General features: G+C 47.1%; 1 long non-coding RNA gene and 1 pseudogene across 1 annotated transcript; one reads left to right on the forward strand and one right to left on the reverse strand.

Annotated features, from left to right (window-relative positions):
- Window positions 1–1,401: 1,401 nt before the first annotated feature.
- LOC114217178 (uncharacterized) lies at window positions 1,402–4,584 on the forward strand. The gene is made up of 3 exons (XR_003610917.2): window positions 1,402–1,731; window positions 2,123–2,615; window positions 3,522–4,584. It is a non-coding gene; the product is annotated as an uncharacterized LOC114217178 (long non-coding RNA).
- Window positions 4,585–9,386: 4,802 nt separating this feature from the next.
- On the reverse strand, window positions 9,387–9,703 carry LOC114217202 (large ribosomal subunit protein eL27 pseudogene; annotated as a pseudogene).
- Between the last annotated feature and the right edge of the window lie 15,187 nt (window positions 9,704–24,890).

Genomic DNA, 24,890 nt, shown 5'->3' on the forward strand with positions numbered 1-24,890 from the left:
CCCAAACCTCCTGAAGGAAGGAGGGGAGGAAGGAAGACAGAACATTAGGAGTGTGTCAGGCAATTTGCACATAAGCTCCCTCAATTCTCAGAGTGCTGTGGGTTACAGTGAGCCTGAAGTCGATGGAGAAAGATGCGGCTTGCATCTCACTTCCATGCAAGTTGCTCTTGGATACCTTACATCTCCCCTTTCAGCCTCGGTTTCCCCATCTCTCCAAAGGAGTAATAACTGTACCTACCTCACAGGGCCGCGGTGAGGCATAATGAGCTCTAATGTGAGCCAAGTGCTTTACCCAGGCCCTGGCAAGGGGACCCGGCTTCAGGGCCGACTCCGGTTACCATTAGAGAACCCTGTTTTGCAGAAGCTCAGAGAGGTTGAGCCCCTTGCTTAAGGTCACAATGTTACTATGCCAGGTCTGTCTGAATCCCCGAAACACCATAGATTTGCGAGGGGAAGCCATCCCGATTGCAAATGTTCTCTCCTGAGTCAGTTCACAGACCTGAATTTTTGGTTGAAAAAACGGTCAAGGGAGGCGTTAGAGACCCAGGCCCCGCCCGCCAGACCTGGACCCTCCCCGGTAGGACACACAGTGGAGGCAGGGGTGCAGGAAGGAACTGACGACCTCCCTGCAAGAGAGGAGAGCCCCAGGCCCAGCAGCCAGGCCCCTCAGACCCCCGGATCGCCCCCACTTGAATCCCCGCGGCCGCGATGCGCCCCGACGGCCGCCAGGGGTCGCTGGGCCGGCGCGCAGGCCGCTTTCTCCATTCATAAATTGGGCCTCGCTCCCCGCCCCTCCTCGCTCGCTCAGACCCCTCCTTCCCGCGGCTGGGCACAGACGACCCCGGACGTGTGTAGGACGGTTGCCGGTCCCTGGAGACCACTGCGGGAGAGCGAGGGGGCTCCTTCATACCTCCTCCAAGTGCCGACGGACCCAATCCCTCAGCGGGACCTCCCTGCACCTCGGGGGCTGTAGGGGGCTGCGGGGAAAAGGTGGAGGAACGAGGGTGCTAGGGGTTCTGCAGAAGCCTGCCGGGAGGAGGGCAGAGCCTCCTGGGGACCCTGCCTTCCAGCACCCAGGTTATGCCCCGAGACCCTTGGCTCCCGCCGAGGGTCCTTTGGAACCTCCACCCCGGGCCTGGGGGGGTGGGTCCCCCAAGCCCCGCACCTGTTGGCTCCGGGATCCCGGCGTCCTCGGCTGCTGGTCCCCGGACCTTGCACCGGGGACTCCGCCTCCCTGCCCCGAAGGCCGGACTCCAGTGGCCCGGGCCGGGGGAGGGGTCCGGGGCAGCCCCCTCCCAAGGCTGCGCTGCCTGGGCTCGCTCGGCTGGGCGCGAGCAGCGGCTCCAATGCGGGCTGTGGCTGGGCGCGGGCTCCGCCGGGCTGCGCGCCGCGGGGAGGGGTGGGGGCCGAGCGGGAGGTGCCGGCGGGAAGGGGAGCCCCCAGCCGGTCTCCGCTTCGTGTCGCCCAGCCCCAGACCGGGAGGGCGGGGGAGACGCTCATTCCTCCTCTCCTGTCACTTCATGCTTCCATCCCACCTCCATTCATGCGTCCATCCGTTCATTCATACGTTCGCGTTCACCCGGCGTTTATGCGTCCGGTCGCTCGGCGTTCAGAGCGCACCTACTGTGTGCTGGCGGGCCCTGGGCAGCTCCGGAGGGCCACAGCGCGGAGGGGGATCCCAGCTCCACCTCTCCTCGCGGCCTCACCTAGCTGACGAGGATGATGGCACAGGTGGGTCCAGGGGTGAGAGCGGGTGCCTGCACCGCCTCGGGCCAGGCCCCTGCTGCTGCTGGTGCATCTGGCTCCCAGTGAGGCCAGAGGCCCGGCTCGCCCATCTCCCAGCCCCCTCCCCACCGTTCTCTCTGCCCCTAATCCTTTTCCTTCATACCTGCTTTCCCCCTCCCAAGATGGTTGGTAAGTGGGGGCAGGAAGAGGGGAACCTGAGGGGCAAATTCAACAAACATTCACTAAGCTGTGTGCCAGGCAATGAGATAGAATAATAGGGCTGCCTTTTGTATAGCACCCCCCCGCCCCCCCCCCCCCCCCCCCCCCCCCGCCGCCAGCGTGATCGCAATCTTCCCGCCAGTCCAGGGAGGTAGTTGCTATTGCCCCTATTTTCCAGATGAGGACACGGGGCTCACATGGTCCAGTAACTTGCCCAAGGCCACACAGCAGACACAGAGCTGGGATTCAGGCCTGTGATGCTCTCCAGGTTTACCCACCTCCTTGCCAGACAGAGGCACCCGGTCCTCCAGACACGCCCAGGCTGGGGGGAGGCAGGAGGCTCGCAGCCCAGCAAGTGCACCATGGCACGAAGAGAGCTGGGAAGTGGCCCAGAAGGACAGATTGACTCAGCCAGGGCCTCAGGACAGACTTCCTAGAGCAGGAACATGGGGACCTGAAACATGAGAAGGTAGCCTTGCAAGGGGGATTGTGGTAGCCCCAGAGAATTCCAGGTGGAGGAAACACAGTGACCTGCCCTGCCTCTCCAGAACGGGAGGGAGAATGGAAGCTGATCCTAAGGCACAACTCTGTCCCTGAGCAGGATGGGTGATGGGTCACAGCATCCCTGCAATTCCAGTGCTCCGTCCTGCCTGCCTGGGGTGCTGGCGAAGGTAGGGGAATGGATGGGGGGACTCGAGAGAGGAACGCCTGGTGTGCGTGCACACGTGTGTGCGCGTGCACATGCGTGTGTGTGTGTGACTGCACTTGCACGTGTTTCTGTATTTAGGAGTAAGGGCTGTGAGGGTGTGTCTAGAGAATCTAATGTGTGACTGTGTGTGTGTGTGTGTCTGAGTGTACACGTGAGCAGAGGACAGGTTCCGGGTCAATGGCTGAGGGTCACCCTGAGTGGGCTGTGTCTGTATGGGGCTTACTCTGTGTGTATTGGTGTTTGTGTACGTGGCGAGTGTGTGTGTGTGTGTGTGTGTGTGTGTGTGTGTGTGTAGGGGTGTCTGTCTCTCTGTGTGTCTGAATGTGTGGTTTGGGCTTTGACTAGTGTCGGCTCCCCTGGCGTGTACCCCTGTGAGCGTGGAAATGTGAGTGTGGGCACACCTTTGCATCGCCGGCTCTGCAACTGTGCGTATGTGGGACAGGGTATGTCTGCCCCCACAGTGATGACTCATCTAATCTTCCACACTCGCCCCCTCCAGCTAGAGCTGTGACTGTGTGCCATGTCAGGGCTGGGGAGGGGGCTGCAGCACAGGGTGGGATGGCGGGCAGACCGTGGGGGACATTCAAGTGACAGCGGTGTGAATGAGGTGCGGCTGCTAAAGCGACAGGTTACAGCCCCATGTGTGTCTGCGTGGACAGTGGGCGTCAGCGGAGCCCAGCCCAGAGTTTGGGGTGCCATAAGCCAGGGCCTCCCAGACATCCTGGGTTGCAGGGAGCAAGGGGCTCCCCAGGCCCCCAAACCATTATATGTGGGGTGCACGAGTCATGGCTGAGAATGCAGTTTCACGGAGCCAGTCCCATCTCCCCTTAAGAGGGATCCCAGTGACCAACTCCCCCTTTGTCCTTAGGTGCCCCAGAGATGGCTGCTCTCCAGGATGAAGGTTCCTTCAGAGTGGTTCCTTCTACCCTGAGGCAACAGATACTTCTTCCTATCAGACCCTCACCAGGGAGGAGGCTCTGGGTCCTCAGGTCCCTCTGGTCCTAAGTCTGGCTCCCTCATTCATGGCCTAAGGGTAAGAGAGGCCAGTTGTTTGGACTGGGTAGACGCTCAGAGAAAACTCCGGGATCCCAAGAGGGGCCGGTGATGCTCTGGAAGACCCACAGGGGCTGCGGTGGTTGGGTCCCTGAGCCCAACAGCACCGGTCTCTGAGAGCTCCTGGCAAAGCACCAGGGCCCAGGAGAGGAGTCCAGGCACCTCCTGTCATCCATCTCCAGACTGGGCACTCAGCCCTGGCACCTCCTCGGCCCAGGGAGACCTGGCCTGAAGCCTTTGCTTTGCCTGAGCTGTCCGTCAACTGGTGACACATGACCTCTTTCCTGGAACCAGCCAGCCCCGGCCTTGTTGATCTAATCCTGAACCTCTGAGCCCCAGGTCCCTGTCACATCCATCTTTAAGTGCGATCCCCTGGCACTGGCCCCAGGTGCTGCCCCCCCCCGTCCCTCCCAATTCCAGTGTGACTTACAGTAAACTCTGTCAGGCTAGGACTAGAATAATCAAAATATAATTGGGTTTTCAACTAGCTAATGCTGCCACAGGCCTGGGTTGTGCATGGGAACACTCTGAGCAGGGCAGAGGTGCCTTTTAGAAGAACAGAAATCAGAAAACAAGCAGAGGTGTGCAGAGGGGTGCGGGGCAGGCCAGCAGGGGCTGTGTTGTGGGCCCGGAATGGGGGACTCTGAGGGCCTAGTCTGGCAGGCCACTGAGGAGGCTATGGTGTTTGGTCCCCGGGCCTAACAACACTGGCCTCTGGGAACTCCTAGCAAAGTGTCACACCCACGGGAGAGACCCGGGGACCACATGTCCTCTGTTTCCAGGCCAGGTGCTCAGTCTTTGTCCCTCTTCTCCTCAGGAACGGCTGGTCTTCCTTCAGGGTATGGGTGGCTTGAAAATGATGGATGTCCACTGAGAGAGCGGGGGGTGGGGTGGGGGGTGGGGGGTGGGGGGCAGGGCCCAGAGCCAGGCATCCTTGGTGGCCTCACAAGCTACTGAGCATCTTCAAGCTGGGGCAGAGGACAGAGGGCAGGGGCTGGAGACAGCAGTCTCTGCTCACTCACTCATATATTCACTCAACAAACACGCGAGTAAGCTGTCAAGAGGGGGGCCCTGCTCCTTAGTCTGGGGAGACCCCCCAGGTGAACAGATGGGCGGGGTTGGGTATCATATGCATTAGAGTGGGAGCTCATGGCGTTGGGGGTGGGGGACGGGATAGGACCGGGGTCAACAGTGATAGTGCATGTGAGCCCAGAGATAACTGCCCCCCTCCCAGTCTGTTGAGCCTTGTGTTGAAATGTGGTTAGAAGCACAGGCTTTGGGGCCAGAAAGACCTGGGTCAGACTCCCAGCCCTGCTGCATGCTGCTGTGTGATCTGGGACTAGGCACTTCACTTCTGTGATAGGCTGGGTAGTGGCCCCCCAAGGAGGTCCGCATTCTAATCCCGGGAACCGGTGACATGCTTCCTGGGGAAAGGGACTTTGCAGATGGGGCTAAATTCAGGCTCTTGAGATGGGGAAATTACCCTGCGTTATCCAGGTGGGCCCGACAGAATCACGAGGGGCCTTGTAATAAGGGGACAGGAGGGGCAGAAAGAGCAGGTGTGGTGGTAGAGCAGAGGGGGGAGTGATGCCAGGAAGGTGGGCAGGCTCTGGAAGCCAGCAAAGAACAGACTCTCCCCTGGAGCCTCCAGGAGGAACTCACCCCACTGATTCCTTGATGTTAGTCCACTGAACTCATGTTGGACTTCTAACCTCCAGAAACGTGGCAAGAGAAAAACTTGTGTAGTTTTCAGGCCCTAAGTTCGCAGTAATCTGTACAGCATCCACAAGAAACTAACACAACCTCTCTGAGCCTCATTTCACTGGTTATAAGACGCGACCAACAGGATCCTTTGGCCTGCAGCGTTGTGTCAGGATCACCGCGGGCGGGTGCAGCAGGCGCCAGCAAGACGGAGACTCACATTCATACACACCCGTACTTAAAACTGTTGTAATATTTCAAAAAATCAGAGTGGCCATCATGGGAAAAATCGGAGCTTTGTCAGTCAGACGTCCTTATGCTTGTCTTGTTGTTTGGGATTGTTTCTATTTTGAGTCACATATTGGTGCAGGAGGCTGTTAATGAACTTAAATCCTAAAACTATAAATAATATTAGTTATAAACAATGATCATGGTAAATGTGTGCTGGTGTGATTATTTTGATAGAGGAACACACAGGGGAAGGAAAAGAAGGAGAAACCTGATCTTTCTAGGAGGGGTGTGTGTGTGTGTAGACTGGGTAGTTTTGTTTTGTTTAACTACGATCTGAGGCACCAGACATTTGAGGAAAGTCTTTAACGGGACAGAGAAAGACCAAGATAAACAGAAAAACGTTCCAGAGACAACTTGGGCTGGGCCTATGAGGGATGAATAGGAGTTCACAGATGGGCTTTGAGTGGGACATGTTGGGCAGGAGTGGGAGAGAAAGAAGGGTTCGGATTCCAGGGAGAGGGGATAACATGAGTAAAAGTGAGGGGTAGACATGGCCGAAGGTCTGTTCAGAAATAGAAAGGTGGGTGACAGGCTGGCCTGAATCTAGCCTGAGGAGCTTGGACTCCATCCCAAAGGCAGTGGGGTCCCTGAAGGGTTTAAGCAAGGTTGTGATATGGACTGATTGGCACCCCCGCCCTCCAAATTAAACACACTGTAAATGAATAAAAAGTATATTTTTCTTGTAATAGATACAAACCACTCAGAATAAAATAGAGTAAAATCATTATTTTAAATTATGTAGAGTAGCTATTGACTTCGGTATTCGAATACAGCCACTGTGACAAAGACTCCCAAATGACAATGCCTTAGAAAGATGCAAGTTTTGTTTTCTTTGCAGGCCGTCCAGGCCTGGCCAGGTGGCTCTGTAATCATCAGGAAGCCAGAATTCTGCCCGGGTAGGAGAGTATCACAGTCAGGAGCACAGGTCCTAGTGCCAGACCGCCCAGGTTTAAATTATGGGTCTGCCACTTATGAGCAGCTGTGTGACCCTGAGCACGCTACTTAATTTCTTCGTGCTTGAGTTTCACCATCTGTAAAATGGGGGATAATACAGCACCCAAGGGAAGGAGCATAATGTTCCCCCAAAGATGTGCGTGCCCTAATCCCTAGAAATTGTGACTGTTACCTCATATGGCAAAGAAGACTTTGCAGAAGTGATTCAGTGAAGATTCTTGAGAGGGGGATATTATCCTGGACTGCTCCAGTAGGCCTGATGTAATCACAAAGGTCCTTAGAAGGAAGCAGGAGGGGCGCCCGGGGGCTCAGTCGATTAAGCGATTAAGCGTCTGATTCTTGGTTTCGGCTCAGGTCATGAACTCAGGGTCCTGAGACTGAGCCTGGCATTGGGCTCCTTGCTCAGTGCAGAGCCTGCTTGAGATTTTCTGTCTCTCCCTCTCCATCTGCCCCTCCCCCTGCTCACGTGTTCTGTAAATAAATTAAATAAATAAATAAATAAATAAATAAAATCTCTAAAAAAAAGGAGACAGGAACTCAAAATAGTAATCAGAGATGTGATGATGGAAGTGAGAGACTGTAGTGACATGAGAAAGGGACCATGAGCCCAAGAATGCAAGTGCTAGTGGAAGCCGAAAAGACAAGGACATAAATTCTCCCCTGAGTCTCCAGAAAGAAACAGTCTAGCCGACACATTGATTTTAAACTTCTGAGCTCCAGAACTGTAAGAGAATACATTTGTGTCCTTCCGAGACACCGAGTTTCTGGTGTTTTGTCATAGCTGCCAGAGGAAACGAATACACATCCTTGTTAGGTTAAAGGAGCTCATATATGCAAAGCACTTAGAGAACTGCCCGACACAGAGTTAACATATATATGTAAGTGTTAGCTATTATTGTTTATGGTAGAACTCTTGGCCTGGGTCAGAGATGGCCAAGCATGCCCGTATTCCAGCTCGTGGAGAGGCACACCCGTTCTGTTTGCATCCAGTTGGCTTGAATGGGGTCACCTGATCCCATGTGGCTGCGAGGGAGCCTGGGGAATAGACTGTTTCTCCGGGTAGCCACGTGCCCAGTGAAATGCAAGGGTTCTAGGAATAAGGGAAGGAGGGCGGGTGGGTACTGAGCTAACAATGTCTGGTACCATGCCCAACTATGAAAGATGAGAAGTTTGGCAAAGGTACCTTGCCTCCAGAGTTTGGTTAGATACCCATTTTCAGCTCTTCCTTCTTGTGCTATTTAATTTTGACTCCTGCTGTGCAAGATGAGACATCCTTTATCACACTTGCCCTCCCTCCTCCTAAATCTTCTTGCTAAACCACTACATTTGAATCTAGTTCTGTATCCAGAGTGAAAGTGTTCTGGTTTTGTGTGTTGTCCACCTCTGAATTTCAAAAAAATTGAAAATCAATAAAGTGTTTGTTAAAAATATTATGATTATGTAAACATTAGTCTCTGAAGAGCTAACTAGCATCCAGGGACCCGTAGAGAAGGAACTATAGACTTATGATTTAAATGCTGCCTGAAGGGAAATGCTCCAGGCTTCAAGTTCAAATGTATTTTCCCACGCTCCCTCAATATTCAAAGTCATGCTATATTTTAATTCCCTTCATATTTGGACCATGACTTTCTTATGAGTTTTTGTTCTCCTGGAGTTTCTGATTGCTTTTCTCTTTTCTTCTTGAGAAAAGAAACATATGCCCTTTTAATCAGGTCATTAAAGTCTCCCAGCTTCTTAATTACATTATTTGTTGAATGAAGCCCATTTTCTTCTTGAAGACACTTTTCTCCAAACCCTCTGACTTCCTGTTCTAATTTTGACTGATGGCTTTATGAACCTCTGGTATTTCTATTCATTACACTTGTGGGTCAGTTCTGCTGGGTGAATCTGGTCTCTCTTTCTTGGGTTTTGTCTCTGTTTTCCTGGAGTATATCTTCAAATAACATTTTTAAAGGGGGTGGGTGCAATGGAAGGAAAGCCTTCCAAATCTATGCATGTCTGAAAATGTTTTTAATTTGTCCTTACTCTTCCTGAGTGGGAAGATCAATCCGCAGGCTTCATTTTAGGGCATGCAGAAAGGGGGCAAATAGGCAGAGGGAACCCAGGTTCCCATCCTGGGCCAACACAAGGAGAGATTTACTCTAGACACCAACGCTCTGAGTAGGAATTCTGGTCCTTTTGAAAAAGATCACTCAATTTCTTTAGAAAGTGGTCTCTCTTACTTTTTTTTTAATTAGAGAAGGGGGAGGGGCAGAGGGAAAGGGAGAGAGAGAGAATCCCAAGCAGGCTCCATGCCCAGCACAGAGCAAGACGTCGGCCTCAATCTCACAACCTTGAGATCATGACTTTGAGATCGTGACCTGAGCCAAAATCATGAGTCAGATGTTTAACCTACTGAGCCACCCAGGCGCCCCCTCTCACTTTTTACTCTCTTCCTTCTCCGTATGTTCCTAATGTGTAGTGGATTTTTTTTTGCAGGGGATTGTTAGTGGCCAATGCTGGCTTGTTATTCATTAAACAGGCCTTTCCTTGAATTATTTCCTAACTTCGGTTAGTCCTCATACCACCATCTCAATTTTTGCCGTATCTTCTTACTATCTTTGTTAATATTTACTTTTTTTTTTTTTTGTATTTTTAATGACTGAAACAAAATAGATCTAAAACCGCAGCTTCTGGAAGAATCATTTGTTCTCACCAGTTGGTACCTCTCCTTGAACTTAACCTTGGCCTCTTGTCAGGCCTTGCCTTTAAGAACAGGGTCTCTGAAGACATCCTTATTGATGACAGTTTTGTCCGAGGGGATGTCCACAGAGTACCTTGTGGGCATGAAGTGACTATGGTTATAAACTTTCACAAAAGACTTGATCTTTGACCTCCTGATGGTTTTCTTCTTGCCCATGGCAGCTGTCCCTTTGTGGGGACAGCGGTCAATTCCAGCCACCAGAGCATGGCTGTAGGGATGGTCTGAGGTGCTATCATCCATGTTCTTCACGATGACCAGGAGTAGGGTCTGGCCAGGATCAGCACCACCTTCCCGGGTTTCATGAACTTGCCTACCTCAAGCCTACAGCAGAAAGAATATTTACTTACGGTATTATTTTTATTTAAATTGACTATGCTAGTCCTACACCATAGCTAGCAAACTGCCAGTTTGTTGTTATAGTTGTATCTCTTGTTTGTAATTATATAGTTATATTTTCTAATCTATATACATCGTTCTTAAGATAACAGAGGCTTATTTATTTGCCACCAAATAGCATCCACAGCAATGGTGATTGTGCCACACTTTGCAAAATATTTCTCTAGTTAATTACTGTGTTGATTACTGGCCAATCAATTGCCTGAGCTTTCTGCCACTTTGGGCTTCCAAGGAGGTCTCCTTTCGATAGTCCCTCTCCTCCTTGGCGTGATTCTGATATGCTGGGAATAAAGTAAAAGAGTCATTATTATTGATGATGTAAAGTGATGACTGCAAAGGCCTTGGCTTAGGGTGGGAGCTGCGAGACCTTCTAATTGAATCTCCCTCACCGCCTGCAGGAGCAGATGGTCGGGCCCTCCTCCCACAGGGAGCGGCTCACAGTCTCAGTCCTGCCTCTCCCATCCACTCGGGGTGGCACGTAGCTATAACAATCAAGTACCTTGGGGTGTCTGGGTGGCTCAGATGGTTAAGCGTCTGCCTTCGGCTCGGGTCATGATCCCAGGGTCCTGGAATCGAGCCCCACGTCCAGCTCTTTGCTCAGCGGGGAGCCTGCTTCTCCCTCTCCCTCTGCCTCTCCCCCTGCTCATGTTCTCTCTCTCTGTATCTCTGTGTCTCGAATGAATAAATAAAATCTTTAAAAAAAAAACAACAATCAAGTACCTTGGGCTCAGGTACGTATTCAGAGAGCAAGCCGTCCATATCTTATCCAAATTGCTCCAAAAAGTAGAAAAAAAGGGACAACTACCCATTGCATTTTCTGCGGCTAGTAGAACCTTAATATTCAATTTAGACAAGGAAGTTTGAGACAAGATCTTAGGTCAGGGACACCTGGGTGGCTCAGTCGGTTAAGTGTCTTTCTTCGGCTCAGGTCATGATCCCAGGGTCCTGGGATCGAGTCCTGCATTGGGCTCCCTGCTCAGTGGGGAGTCTGTTTCTCCCTCTCCCTTTGTCTGCTGTTCCCCCTGCTTGTGCTCGTGCTCTCTCTCTCTCTGTCAAATAAATAAATAAAATCTTTAAAAAAAAAAAAAGAAGAAGATCTTAGGCCAATCTCAATTGTGAACATAGATTCAAACATCCTAAATAGAAAGCTACCAAACTAAATACAGCAACATATTTAAAAATGCATAATGACCAAGTTGGATTTATTCCATAAATGCAAGAATATTTCAACATTAGAAAATTATTATTTTAAAGTCTCGGCGCCTCTCAGTCAGTTAAGTGTCAGACTCTTGGTTTCTGCTCAGGTCATGATCTCAGGGTGATGAGATCAAGCCCAGCGTGGGGCACTCAGTGTGGAGTCTGCTTGAGATTCTTTCCCCTTCTCCCTCTCCCTCTTCCTCCCCCTCTGTTCCTCCCCTCCTCTCACACATGCTCTCTCATTCTCAAATAAATAAATAAATAAATAAATAAAATCTTTTTTAAAAAAAGAAAATTATTATTATTTTAAAATATTTGTTTATTTTAGAGAAAGCTAAAGCAAGGGGGCGCAGAAGAAGAGGGAGACAGAGAATCTCAAGCAGACTCTGTGCTGAGCACAGAGCCTGACATGGGGCTCAATGCAGGGCTGATCCCCCGACCCTGAGATCATGACCCCAGCAGAAACCAACAGTTGGACGTTTAACGGACTGAGCCACCCAGGTGCCCTTATTATTTTTTTTTTTAAAGATGTTATTTATTTATTTGAGAGAGAGAGAGAGAGCGTGAGAGGGGGGAGGGTCAGAGGGAGAAGCAGACTCCCTGCCCAGCAGGGAGCCCGATGAGGGACTCGATGCCGGGACTCCAGGATCATGACCTGAGCCGAAGGCAGTCGCTTAACCAACTGAGCCACCCAGGCGCCCTTATTATTTTAAATCTCAACATTAACAGATTAAAAGACACAAAAATCCTATGATCACATAAAACAGATGGAGAAAGTGCATTTGATAAAATTAAGCAGTTTATAAAAATTCTTGGCAAACTAGGACTAGGAGGGAACTTCCTTAATGTGATACTTTGGTAAAGGGTATCTTTCTAGAACCTGCAGTAGGAGTACCACTTAATGATAAAAACTTAAAAGAATTTACTTTAAAGTGAGAAACCTAAAAAGGATATTCACTATCTCTATTTCTGTTCAAAGCTACCCTGGATTCCTTAGCCTGTGCAATAAGGGAAACAAAAGGGAATAAATGGTACAAACTTTTGGAAAGGAAGAAACAAAATGGTCATCATATATTTGTAGATCATGTGATTGTCTACCTAGAAAATCAAAGAGACTCTATAGGCAAGCTGTTAAAATTATTGAGAGGATTCATGCTGAGAGACAATTTTCCATGGGTCAGTTGCATTTCTGGATGCTTTGCAAACAGAGACTCTAACTGCCCTTTTGTTTGGGACTATCTTTTTTGGGGTGGGATGGAGCTAATCTCTTCAAGGATGTTTATATAAACCATCTTTGGAACATAGAGTAATTATCTCCCTCCGGAGCAGAAGGCAGATTTGCTTATTGTCCAGTGTATTGAAGATAATATCTTCCTCTGCAGCAAAGAGCTCAGGGTTCTTCAGTGAATATTGCAAACCTGTTGATTGCATGTGCAGCACCCCTGTGGGACCTGGGGAGCCAGAGGAGCCGCTGGCCCAAACATGAGGCACATGCTTCTTGCTCATCCATGAGCAATGAAGTCCTTTGTCTCTGACCCAGAAGTCTCATGGCTTCTGCAGCATCCCTGATACTGTGGTAGCTAAGAGTCTGACTGGGGTAAAATCCCAGACCTTTTACATCCTCGATGGTTCAGCCATCTCACTTCTAAATACCAAACGACAGACAAGTGCTATTTATAAATGGTACCACTAATAAAGGCACAAAAACCCTTAAGTGCCCCCCCAAAAATTTAAGAGATGTGCAAAATGTTCATAGAGAAAATTAGAAGGCTTGATTGATGGTCATTCAAGAGGCACAGAGAAATAGAGGTATAACCTGCTTGTAGAAGGAGGGACTTGACTGTAAAGACGTGAATTCTCCCCAAATTAATCTATAAATTTATTTCAATGTCAAAGGGTTAAATAAAGGGGCGCCTTGGTGGCTCGGTCGTTGAGCGTCTGCCTTTGGTTCAGGTCATGATCCCAGGGTCCTGGGATCGAGCCCCACATCGGCTCCCTGCTCTGCAGGAAGCCTGCTTCTCCCTCTCCCACTCCCCCTGCTTGTGTTCCCTCTCTCGCTGCATCTCTCTCTGTCAAATAAATAAAATCTTAAAAAAAAAGGTTAAATAAAGTGTTTTTTAAATTAATATTTTTGGAAACATTATTCTAAAGTCATATGAAGGAACAGCCAAGGGTAGCCAAGCAACCTTGAAGAAAATGAACACAGGAGAATCACCCTTCAGATGTCAGGAATTATCCAACTAAAGTAATTGAGACAGGGAGATATTGGCAGAGGGATGTACAAATAAATAAATGGGGCAGAATGGAGGGCTCAGAGACAGAGGTGTGCAGACTGGAGGTTCAACGTAATTCAGAAAGGGCATTTAAACCAGTTCCTTTTTTTTTAATCTTTATTTTTTATAAGTAGGCTCCACATCCAGCATGGAGCCCAACACAGGGCTCAAACTCATGGCCCTGAGATCAAGATCTGAGCTGAAATTAAGAGTTGGATGCTTAACTGAGTCACCCAGGCACCCCTAAACCAGTTCCTTTTATGGGGCATCTGGCTGGCTCAGTCGGTACAGCATACAACTCTTGATCTGAAGGTCATGAGTTCAAGTCCCATAGTGGGTGTAGAGATTACTTAAAAAAAAAAAAGTTAAACCAGTTCCTTCCAACAAATGGTGGTGCAAAAATTGGTTTTCCATGTGGAAAAAAGAGAATTGCACTCCTATATCTCTCTGATCACCAAAGTCAGTGCAGAGGGATACTACATATGGAAAAGAAAACTTTTAAATAAAAATCTTTTCTAGACCTCATGATTGAAGATTTCTTAACCAAGTTTAAGAAGCATAAACAATAAAGAAAATACTTATAGATTTGACTACATTAAAATTCCAAAGTATTGTATAGCAGAAATATGATAAACAAAACCCAGGCCACAAGGCTGGGAGAAGATACACACATAATGAAGACAAGAGACAAATCATTAGTATCCAGGCTTCATCACGAAGTTCTACAGATCAATAAAAAGATTACAAACAGCTCAACAGAAAAACATGTATAAGATATAAATAGGTAAACAATACAAATATATGTGAATGATGTTTAACCTTACTTGTTATTATTGGAGTGCCAATTAAAACAACAACGAGATAGAATTTCAGACCTCAAGTTGGTAACACAAACAACATTTCCAGTCCAACTATATTAAGTGTTGAGGAATATGTGAAACAATGGGCCCTCTTGTAAATGCTAAAGAGAGTTTTAATTATAACCACTTTGAAAAGCAATCTGACAAAATCTAGTAAAGTCCAGCATGTGCGTACTCTCCAACCTAGCAATTCAATTCTGGAAATAAATCCCAACTCTTGACAAGTACAAGAATGTTCATTACAACACCATGTAGAGTGGAAAATTGGAAACAACAGAATAATGTACAAGCCACTCTTGTTAGAGCTACAAAGTAGACAGTTAAGATGAATGCACTGGAGAGAGCTATATTGATTGATAGGCTGCCCCTTACATTTATGAGGCCCAGGGCAAGGGTAATCTGGGGGCTGAGGACCCTCTTCTATTCTCTTCCCACTCTGGCTCCATCCCACACAGTGAGGAACCTCACGCACACATGCTTGTGGACTCTTCAGTCTATTTGTCTGAACTCTGTCCACAAACCCCACCCTCCTACCCTGCCACCTTGGCCAGCCCTTAGAATTAGGGTGGGTTTGGCTGCGTGGTCACCTCAGGAAGAAAACTCTAAGGAAATTACTGCCCTGGCCTTGGAAAGAGGCTCTGGGCCCTGGGGGCCAAGGAAATCCAGGATTCAGGGTTTAGAAGAAGGAGAGAAGGACTGTGGGTGGGTCTTGATTCCTTAACCCATGGAGGAGGGCCGGGGCGGGGGGCGTCCAGGGTCCCAGCTGCCCGAGTCTAAGAGAGGTGCTGTGTGTTAACATGGACGAACCTCATGATATTGTACAGAAAAGGCAGAGAGGCGTGCAGCATCTGATGCATCATATGAAGATTTAAAACAGGCAAAACAGTACTACTGACTGCTCAAGGATATGCACAAAAGGAGCAAAGTTATAAAAGCTTGCATGAGGGCACCAGGGTGGCTCAGTCGGTTAAGCGTCTGCCTTGGGCTCAGGTCATGATGCCAGGGGCCTGGGATCGAGCCCTGCGTCGGGCTCCCTGCTCAGCGGGAGCCAGCTTCTCCGTCTCCCTGCCGCTCCCCCAGCTTGTGTGAACTCTTTCTCTCTGTCAAATAAATAAATAGAATCTTTAAAACAGGGCGCCTGGGTGGCTCAGTTGGTTAAGCGACTGCCTTCGGCTCAGGTCATGATCCTGGAGTCCCGGGATCGAGTCCCGCATCGGGCTTCCTGCTCAGCAGGGAGTCTGCTTCTCCCTCTGACCCTCTTCCCTCTCGTGCTTTCTATCTCTCATTCTCTCTCCCTCTCAAATAAATAAATAAAATCTTTAAAAAAAAAAAAAGAATCTTTAAAACAAACAAAAAACAAAAACAAAATCGTGAGCTGAACACCGAGCTAGGAGGGGTACACATTTCGAGCAGGCATTACCTCAGGTACAGGTGGGTTCAGCACCACAACTAGGAGCTGATGGGGCCAGAGCAGGATGGGGAAACCACCGAGATTCCTCCTTTGCACAGGGACCTTGCAAGGGAGTTAAAATGGTTTCAGGGCCGCCGCTCTCCGCAGCTCTTAGATACAGTAATCTCAAAATTAAAAAAAAAATTTTTTTAAATCACTCCAACAGACCTACATTAAAAGAACTTCCAAAGATGCACTTTGGAAAGCAGAAAAATGATCAAAGAAGACAAATGTGAGATGAAGGAGTATTGAGAAAGAGCCGTGATAACTATGTAGGGAAGTCTAAACAAACATACGGCATTTTGAGCGTGAAAGCAAATTTGTGGACCGAGAAAAGGACAGACAGAAATGAACGTTGGAAGGGGCAGGTGGAAGGGACGGACATCAGGGTTAGTGTTCCGAGGTGCTCGTACCGTTTGGCAGGACAGTGGGGATACTGAATATAAGCCGGGCTAAGGGTACAAGGTAAAGTTTTAAGAGAGCCACTTGAAGAATAGGAACAGGATCAATGACTTCCAAGCCAGCAGACAGAAAAAGTGGAATAAGAAAACAAACACTTGGGGCTCAGTTGGTTAAGCGTCTGCCTTCGGCTCAGGTCATGATCCCGGGGTCCTGGGATCCAGTCCCCCATCAGGCTCCCTGCTCAGCCGGGAGCCTGCTTCTCCCTCTCTTTCTGCCCCTCCCCCTGCTCATGCTCTCTCTCTCTCAGTAAATAAATAAATATATATTTATATAAAATAATAAAAAACAGTCTACTTTTAAAAAGGTAAGGAAGGAGAACGAAATGCAGAGCAAAAGTGAGACAAACAGAAAGTAAAAGGTAATGTGGTAGATACAAGCTAAATATTTTAATAGTAATAATAAATCGACAATACACAGTTCTAAGTGGGATAGTTTAAAACACCTCTCTTCATTATTGAGTGCTGTTTCTAATCAGAAAAAAAATTAGGAAAGGCATGCAAGGTTTGAACAGCACAGTAAACAAGCTCAACTTACTGACATAAAGAGAAGCCAATACCCAACACTCATTCTTCCCAAGCACACGTGGACCATTTAACAAACATTGAGCCACATTCCAGGCCATAAAGCAAGTCTTACACACCAGTCACACACACCATTTTCTCTGACCAAAATGCTTTTAAGAATTGATAACAAGAAACTATTCCAACATGTTTGGAAATTTAAAAACACACTTCTGGAGACAACCCAAATGTTCATCAGCAGTTGAGTGCGTGAATAAGTTGTAGCGTTGTTCATACAATGGGATGCTACACACCAAAACACATCATACACAGAGACACACAGCCATTGTAACAGGCGATGACACGGAGGGAGCTCATAGACAGAATGTTGAGTGAAAGAAGCCAGGAAGAGTAAATACTCTATAATTCTATTTGCATGAAACTTAAAAGCAGACAAAATTGGGGCGCCTGGGTGGCTCAGTCATCAAGCGTCTGCCTTCAGCTCAGGTCATGATCCCAGGGTCCTGGGATCGAGCCCTGCATCGGGCTCCCTGCTCGGCGGGGAGTGAGGTTCTCCCTCTGCCTCTCCCCCCAGCTCATGCTCTCTCTTTCACTCGCTTGTTCTCTCTCTCTCTCTCTCAAATAAATAAATCTTTTAAAAAAATGTTTTTAAAGCAAACAAAATTAATCTACAACAACAGAAGTCAGAATAGTGGTTTTCTCTGGGACAATGGGAGTAATGACTGACAGGGACGCTGAAAAAGTCTATACCTTAAATTAAAAAGAACCAGAGAATAAACCTGATGAAAGCAGGGCAAAGAAATGATGAAGATGAGAGCAAAACTTAATAAAACAGAAAACAAAGATACAACTGAGAGGATTAATGAAGCCAAAAGCGAGTTCTTTGAAAAGATTAATAAAATAGTAAAACCTCCAAGGCTGATTTATATATATATAAAAGGAAAGGCACAAATAAGTAAATACTAAGAATGAAAAGGATATGATCACTACAGGTCCAGGAGAGATTTAAAAGAACAATCTGAACAACTGTTTCTTTAGTATCATGTTTTATTTCTCATTTCCATTCCTTAAGTCAGTTTTGATCACTTATATTTTGTAGATATTTACCCACTGCATCTTCATTTTCCAATTTATTTGTACAAAGTTTTTCTTATGGTGGAAAAAAATCTTTCTCTAGCTAACTCCCTCTTTTCATTATTTATTTGGGCCTTTTCTCTTTTTTCTTAATCAGTCCTGCTACAAATGTATCTTTTTATTAGTCATTTGCTTTATCGATCATCTGTATTGGTTCTTTGTTTTCTGTTTTATTGATTTTTTTCTCTTATCTTTATTATTTCCTGCTACTGGGGGGCGGCATTATTGTGTTGTCTTTCTCTGGCATCCTAAATTGAATGCTCAAGTCACTAATGTGCAATCTTTATTAAGCCGCAGTCTTGAATATAGGCATTTAAAAGGATGCACATCCCCTCAAGGATTGTTTTAGCTGCACTGAAATTTCAAAAATGTAATGCTTTCATTGTCAGTCAGTTCTTATATTTTGTATTTTTTTTTGTCTCATTAAATATTTGGAGATTTTAGTTTTTTTAATTTTTTAGTTTTTTAAAAAGATTTTTATTTATTTATTTGACAGAGAGAGAGAAAGCACAAGCAGGGGGAGTGGCAGGCAGAGGGAGAGGGAGAAGCAGGCTCCCCGCTGAGCAGGGAGCCCGACACAGGGCTTGATCCCAGGACCCTGGGATCAATGACCTGAGCCGAAGGCAGACGCTTAACAAACAACTTTAAATTGTTGATCTTCTCCAGGAAGAGAAGCCTTCCTGACTGAGCCACGCAGGCGCCTTTCAAACATAAGTTTACCTTTTTGTTATCGTTTTCTCATTTCGGTGGATTGTGGTTGTAGAAAATGGTCTATGTGACATCAGTTCACTCCTTGGCAGACTTGCTTCATGACCTAGTATGGGAACAATTTCTGTAAACGTTCTCACACTGGATGAAAAGAATGCTAATTTTTCTGTTTGATCAAGCTTCTTAATTGTGTTATTCAAATATTCTACATATTTACTAATCTTATGGCCACTTGACTTAGTAACTATGGAGAAAGGAAAGATAAGATCCTCAGGAGGATTATGGATCCATCCATGTCTCTTTGAAATTGCCTCAATTGTCACTTCCTATCAGGGGTCATCAAACTATGTGGTCCGAACCAAATTTGGCCCACTCCTTGTTTTTGTAAATAAAGTTTTATTGGAACGCAGCCATGTTCATTTGTTTATGCATTCTCTGTGACTTTTTTCTTACTACAATGGCAAAGTTGAGTAGTTGAGACAGAGGCTGGATGGCCTACAATGTCTAAAATATTTACTATCTGTCCTTTTATAGGAGAAGTTTGCTGACTCTGCTTTATATTATTTTTTTAATTTTATTTAGATTTTTTTTTTTTACTTATTTGAGAGAGAGAGAGAGAGCACAGAGGGAAAGGGAGAAGCAGACTCCCTTCTGAGCAGAGAGCCTGACGTGGGGCTTGATCCCAGGACTCTGAGATCATAACCTGAGCTGAAGGCAGATGCTTAACTGACTGAGCCACCTAGGCGCCCCCAGACTCTGCTTTATGTAATCTGTGGGCTGGGCTGTTATGTTCAAAGAAGTTCAGAATTATATCTCCCTGGTAACATTTTTCTTAATAATCACTATGTAATGCCCCTCTTATCCATAATGATGCCTTTTGACTTAAAGTCCATTTCGTCTGATATTTATAAAGCTACACCAGCTCCCTTTGGCTTAGTATTTGCCTGCTGTGTCTATTAGAAATGCTTTTAGCTGCAAGTAACAAAACCCAACTACAGAGCCTGAAATAAATTGGGCTATGTTTTCTTTAAGTAACAAAAATCCCGAAGTCAGGCCATTGTTGGCATTATCTTAGCTGCTTCATGATGCCATCAGGTACCCAGGCTTGCTTGGTGTCTCCTCTCCATCAGCATTAGCCTGTGGGCCTTGGTGCTCACGGTTATGTCAAGACTGCAAAAAGGCTGCTGCATGTTGAGGCATTGTGTCCAGGCACCAGGAAGGAGAAAGGAAAAAAGCACTTCTCAGATTTCCCTTTACATCCCAGTTTCCAGGACAGGGGCACATGAGCATCCTTTCCCTAATCACCAAATGGAGAGAAAAGAGGTTCTACAATTGGCTTCAACTAAATCGTGATTCCTCCTCTGCGGCTGGTACTTTGACATCACGAGAAATAAACTGGGGCTGGGGGACAGACACTCCTCCTGGACCAACAGATTTCTGCCTAGTCCCTGAAAAAACTTGGGCATCCTCAGTAGCGAAGTGCAAAAGGTTTCAGGCACATTGTTGGTCAGACAATGGATGGTGTCTTTTTTCATATCTTTGCTTTCAGTATTTCCATAGCTCTGTTTTAGATATGTCTCTCATGAACAGCAAGCATACAGCTCGATTATGGGCTTTTCTCTCCCTCTGATAATCTAGCAACTGGTGAAACCAGTCCATTTACATTTGTTGTGATTATTGGCCTTTAAAATTTTATTTCTAAAGCCTCTTTTGTGTTTTCCATTTACCACGTGTATTATTACCCCCAAACTGAGCATTTCAAAACAACAAACATTTATTATCTCACCTCATTTCTTAGGATCAGGAATCTGGGAACCACGTAGCCAGGTGATTCTGGCTCAGGGTGTCTGGGAGGGGGGTGCAGTCAAGCTGTCGGCTGGGCTACAGCCATCTGAAGGGTCTGTTGAGGATCTGCTTCCAAGTTCATTCCCATGGCTAGGGGCAGGAGGCTTCAGTTCCTCACCCCCTGAACTTCTCCATGCTTGTGACTTGGCTTGTGATATGGCTTCCCTTGAGTGAGTGATCCAAGAGATAACACACACAGAGAGAGCAACCAAAAATGAAAGCCATGGGTCTTTTCTATTAGGGTTGCCAGAGTTAGCCAAGAAAAATATAGGATGCCCAGTTAAATTTAAATTTCAGATAATATTTCAATATTTTCACAGGCTATACTTATACTAAAAAATTATTCATTGCTTATTCAAAATTTAAATTTAACTGGTCTTCCTGAATTTTATCTGGCAGCCCTATTTAGAACCTGAACTTGGAAGTAAAACTGGCTACGTAATTTGTGGGGTCCCTTATTAAAAAATTATTAGGGGAGCACCTGGGTGGCTCAGTCGTTAAGTGTCTGCCTTTGGCTCAGGTCATGATCCCGGGGTCCTGGGATCGAGCCCCGCATCGGGCTCCCTTCTCAGCAGTGAGTCTGCTTCTCCCTCTCCCTCTCCCCTACTTGTGTTCCCTCTCATGCTGTGTCTCTCTCGGTCAAATAAATAAATAAAATCTTTTAAAAAAATAAAATAAAATAAAAAATTATTAGGAACTTCAAGTCAGTGAGAGCAGAGCACTAAACCAAGCATGGAGCCCTTCTGGGGACAGTGCCCTTTGTGAAAGCATGGGTTGTACTCCCAGAAAGCCAGCCCTGCTTGGAAGTGACATATCATCACTTCTGCCATATTCTATGGTACAGGAACAAGTCACTAAGTCCCACGCACACATTATGGGAGGAAACTTCACATGGGCATAGGTCCCAGAAGGCAGGGGTCGCTGAGACCATCTTGGAAACTGGCAGCCACACCAAACTTTTCTTTTGCTTCTTCTATTTGTCACTTCCTGCCTGGAGGTAGACGGGTTGGATTGTCTTCATGCCCTTTGTTTCCTCTCTGCGGGTTTAGAATACATTCTATTTCTGTTCTTTCATTAGTCATGCTCAGATTTTTAACATGCACACTTCAACTTAACACAGTCTAACGTTAATCAATATCCTCCTCTAGAAGAATCAGGGCCTTAGAATATTTTTAAACTCTGATCATAGCTTCCTGCCTATAATTTGATTGTTCCCTAGTTTTTAGTCTTATCTTGTTTATTTTATTCCTCAAATCAGTCTGTAAAATTGTTCTTATGCTCATATGCTCATTTGAATTTCCCATGCTTAATCTTTTTTTTTTTTTGCTCTCCACTTCTTGCAAGCTACTTCTTCCTTCTGGGTTCATTTCCTGGGTTTTTCCTATTATCTTCATTTGACAACCTGCCAGAACCAAAGATCCCCATGGTGTTTTCTAAGTGATTTTTTAAAAAAACCTTGTTTGCATCTCCAGTCCCCTCCTTCTTTTTGTTCCCGATATTGTGTAGTATGTGTTAATAATTTGTTTATTTTATTGAGGCTTTGAAAAGAATTTACTAACCCTTTTTTAAAAGAGCTCAACTTTTTGTTGGTTTCCAAAGCGGTCTTTCCTGCTTTATTATTTCCTTTTTTCGGCTATCTTCGAGTTTTCTGATGGTCTTTTCCTAAAGTCTCGAGTTAGACACTTATTTCATTGTTGTCAATCCTTCCTGTTTTTATTATTTTTTTAAAAGATTTTATTTATTTATTTGACAGAGAGAGATAGCGAGAGCAGGAACACAAGCAGGGGGAGTGGGAGAGGGAGAAGCAGGCTTCCCGCTGAGCAGGGAGCCCGATGCGGGGCTCAATCCCAGGACCCCGAGGTCATGACCTGAGCCGAAGGCAGACGCTTAATGACTGAGCCCCCCAGGCTCCCCAGTCCTTCCTGTTTTTAATAAATACACTTCAGGCTAGAATTTTCCCTCCAAGTTCCACTTTAGCTTTATTGTTATTCAGTTTTAAATATCTTGTAATTTCCATTATGAGGTTCTCCTTATCTCATGAATTATATAGAAATGAGCATTTAAGTTACAAAACATATTGGATTTCCTTGGCTAACTTTTTATTGTTGGTTTCTGATTTTATGACATTGGAATTAGAGAACAGGGCAGTGATACTGATTCTTTGAAAAAATCTTCAACTTTCTTTATGCCACCTACTTGGTATTTCTTTAAATGTTCCATTTGAGCCTGAAAACAATGAGTATTCTGTGTGGGGGGCTGTGAAGTTTATGTTTACCTAGTAGAGGAAGCTCCTTAATTATATTGTTCAAACTTCCCTATCCTTACTAATGTTTTGCTACTTGAGCCATTGGTTTTACGAAAGTTTAATTAACACTTCCCACTTTGTTTATAGACTCATGACTTTCTCCTGACAATTTTGCCAGATTTGCTCTATATGGTTTCACCAAAATAAATATAAGTTCATGAGACACATAAATTCATGATTATTATATCTTCTTGGCAGAAGTTTTCTTTTATGATCGTATGGTTAGGGTTGGGCTGATCTTACAAAGACTCTGAAAACGGTGCTTTAAACAAGAGAGAAGTGTATTTTTGTTCATTTAAAAGTCCACGGCAGGGGGTCCTGTGGGGTTTTGGTAAATGGGGGCCCCAGCAGGGGGTGAGACAGAGGGAAGAGCGCAGGGGGTTGAGGTATTTATTCCCCAGCTCTCCCTGAGAGCACCTCTGCTCTGGAAGCTCTTTCCATCTGAGTCCTGGTCACCTCTGACCCTGCAGGTCTAGGGCTAAAAACTCTGCTGCTGCTCCCCTAGGATCTTCCCCTCTCTCCTGTGACTCTCCTACACCCTGCTTTGTCATTAGTCCCTTTGGAAATAAGCTCTGCACCGATTTCCCTAATTAGAGCATGCCATCTGTTGCCTGTTGGGGCCCTGAGTGATGCAGGCTGGCATCGTGTTTTTAAGTCATCGATTGGGAATACCTTTAGGCAGGTGTGCACTCCCTGACACGTGCTGGCCACAGGCCCCACCTCTCCCTATTCTCCCCCTCTTGGCTCACTCTTAGATCTGCCTACTCTCAAAGACGACTGAGGCTGAGACCCTGGGTTAATGGCCCCAGGTTAAGAGAGCCACCACATGCAGGTGTCCAGAGCATCGTCCTGCCGTGGGGAAAGGAACCACTCAAAGCCCATCGGTAACACCCACCTTGACCATTTCAACACATGCTCACCGTGGCTACCGGTCCAATGGCCAGAGCTGCCTCTTCCTGGACGCACTCAGTATCTTGGGGTCATGGGGACTCACTTTTGTCTGAGGATGCTTTACTACATTAGATGGATCAATACTCTCACCTAATGCCCGTCAGCTGCGGCAGGACCGTGTCAGCCTGGCCCTTTAAAGTGACTTTGGACATCTCTGCTCTGATTCATAACATACCAATTTCTTCTGTCTGACCCTCAGTGGGCCCAGCTTGTTTCCCTCATTTCCTCATTCCTAGGGGAAGCCTCAGTGTAGGGCTCACAGGGATAGCACAGATCACTGTTCCCATTTTACAGACTGGCAACCTGAGGTTCAGAGTGGAAAGTGAACTTCAGGGAGTCCAGGGGAGCTGGAATTTGAGCCTGAGTGTGTCTGGCTCTGAGTTAGAGGCTTTCCAAGGGCATGTGTGTTGCTGAGGGGAGAGAGGACAGCCTGAGTGGAGGCAGGAGGGGAGGATGGTGCCACAGGTGAGGGAAACCTCAGAGCCAAGGCCTCTCCTGGCCAGGCAGGGGCACAACATCTGGGGGAGAGGTGCAGAAGGCCAACAAGACTGAGATCCATTCCCAGTTCTGCCCCTTCCTTCTCTGTCCCCTTGGGCCAGTCTCCAGTCCTCACAGGGCAGTTAGGAGGGAATGTATGTAAAATACACAACACACAACAGCTGCTCAGTTCTGTGACTCCGCTTGGCTGCCTTCTCTTCACTCTCTCTCTGGGCTGTGGCAGGGCAACCTGTGGATTCGGCCACTAGGGGGCCCTGCTGCCAAGGGCGACCAGGCCCCCTGGTCCTGCCAGGGCCCATCCATTCATTCACTGATTCCTCCTCTCTCCTGACCAACAGCTCCTGTGTCTCTTCCGTGCCCAGTAGTGGTTGGGTGATACCGAGAGCACAGAGAAGCCTACAGTCAGGAAGGGGTACTGTGCTGGAGAAAGTAGGGTGGGGGTGGGAGCTCAGAGCACCGACGATGACGATACAGAGTCAGGAAGGCTTCTCAGAGGAGGAGGCTTTTGAACTTGGCTTTCCAGGATGAGCAGTGATTTGGCTCCCACTCTGCAGACCCTGACACCTCCCTGCAGCCCCAGGCCAAGCTGACCTGAGTGTTCATGAGCCGCTTCACTCCTCCTCCCTCCAAGTGCCCCCTGACCAGTAGCTTCTGTGAGCCCCAAACTTCATGTGTCCGGAGCTGGAGGCCACAGAGCTGCTTGGGTACGAGATGGAGAGGGGCTGCGTGCGCACAAGGACAGAGCGTAGGGAAAACCCAGGCTTTGGGGGTCTGACGACGGAAGTTCTCTACCACTTCCTAGCAATGTGTCCTTGGGGGAGCCACTTCACTTTCCCTCTGACCCTCTCCCCCAGCCTTGGTTTCCTCCCCGTAAATGGGGGTAATAACAGTCCTT

This window comes from Eumetopias jubatus, unplaced genomic scaffold (assembly GCF_037043125.1).
Source record: "Eumetopias jubatus isolate StellerSeaLion01/CBP00866 unplaced genomic scaffold, mEumJub1_p1.0 scaffold_4, whole genome shotgun sequence".
In the NCBI taxonomy this organism is placed as follows: domain Eukaryota; kingdom Metazoa; phylum Chordata; class Mammalia; order Carnivora; family Otariidae; genus Eumetopias; species Eumetopias jubatus.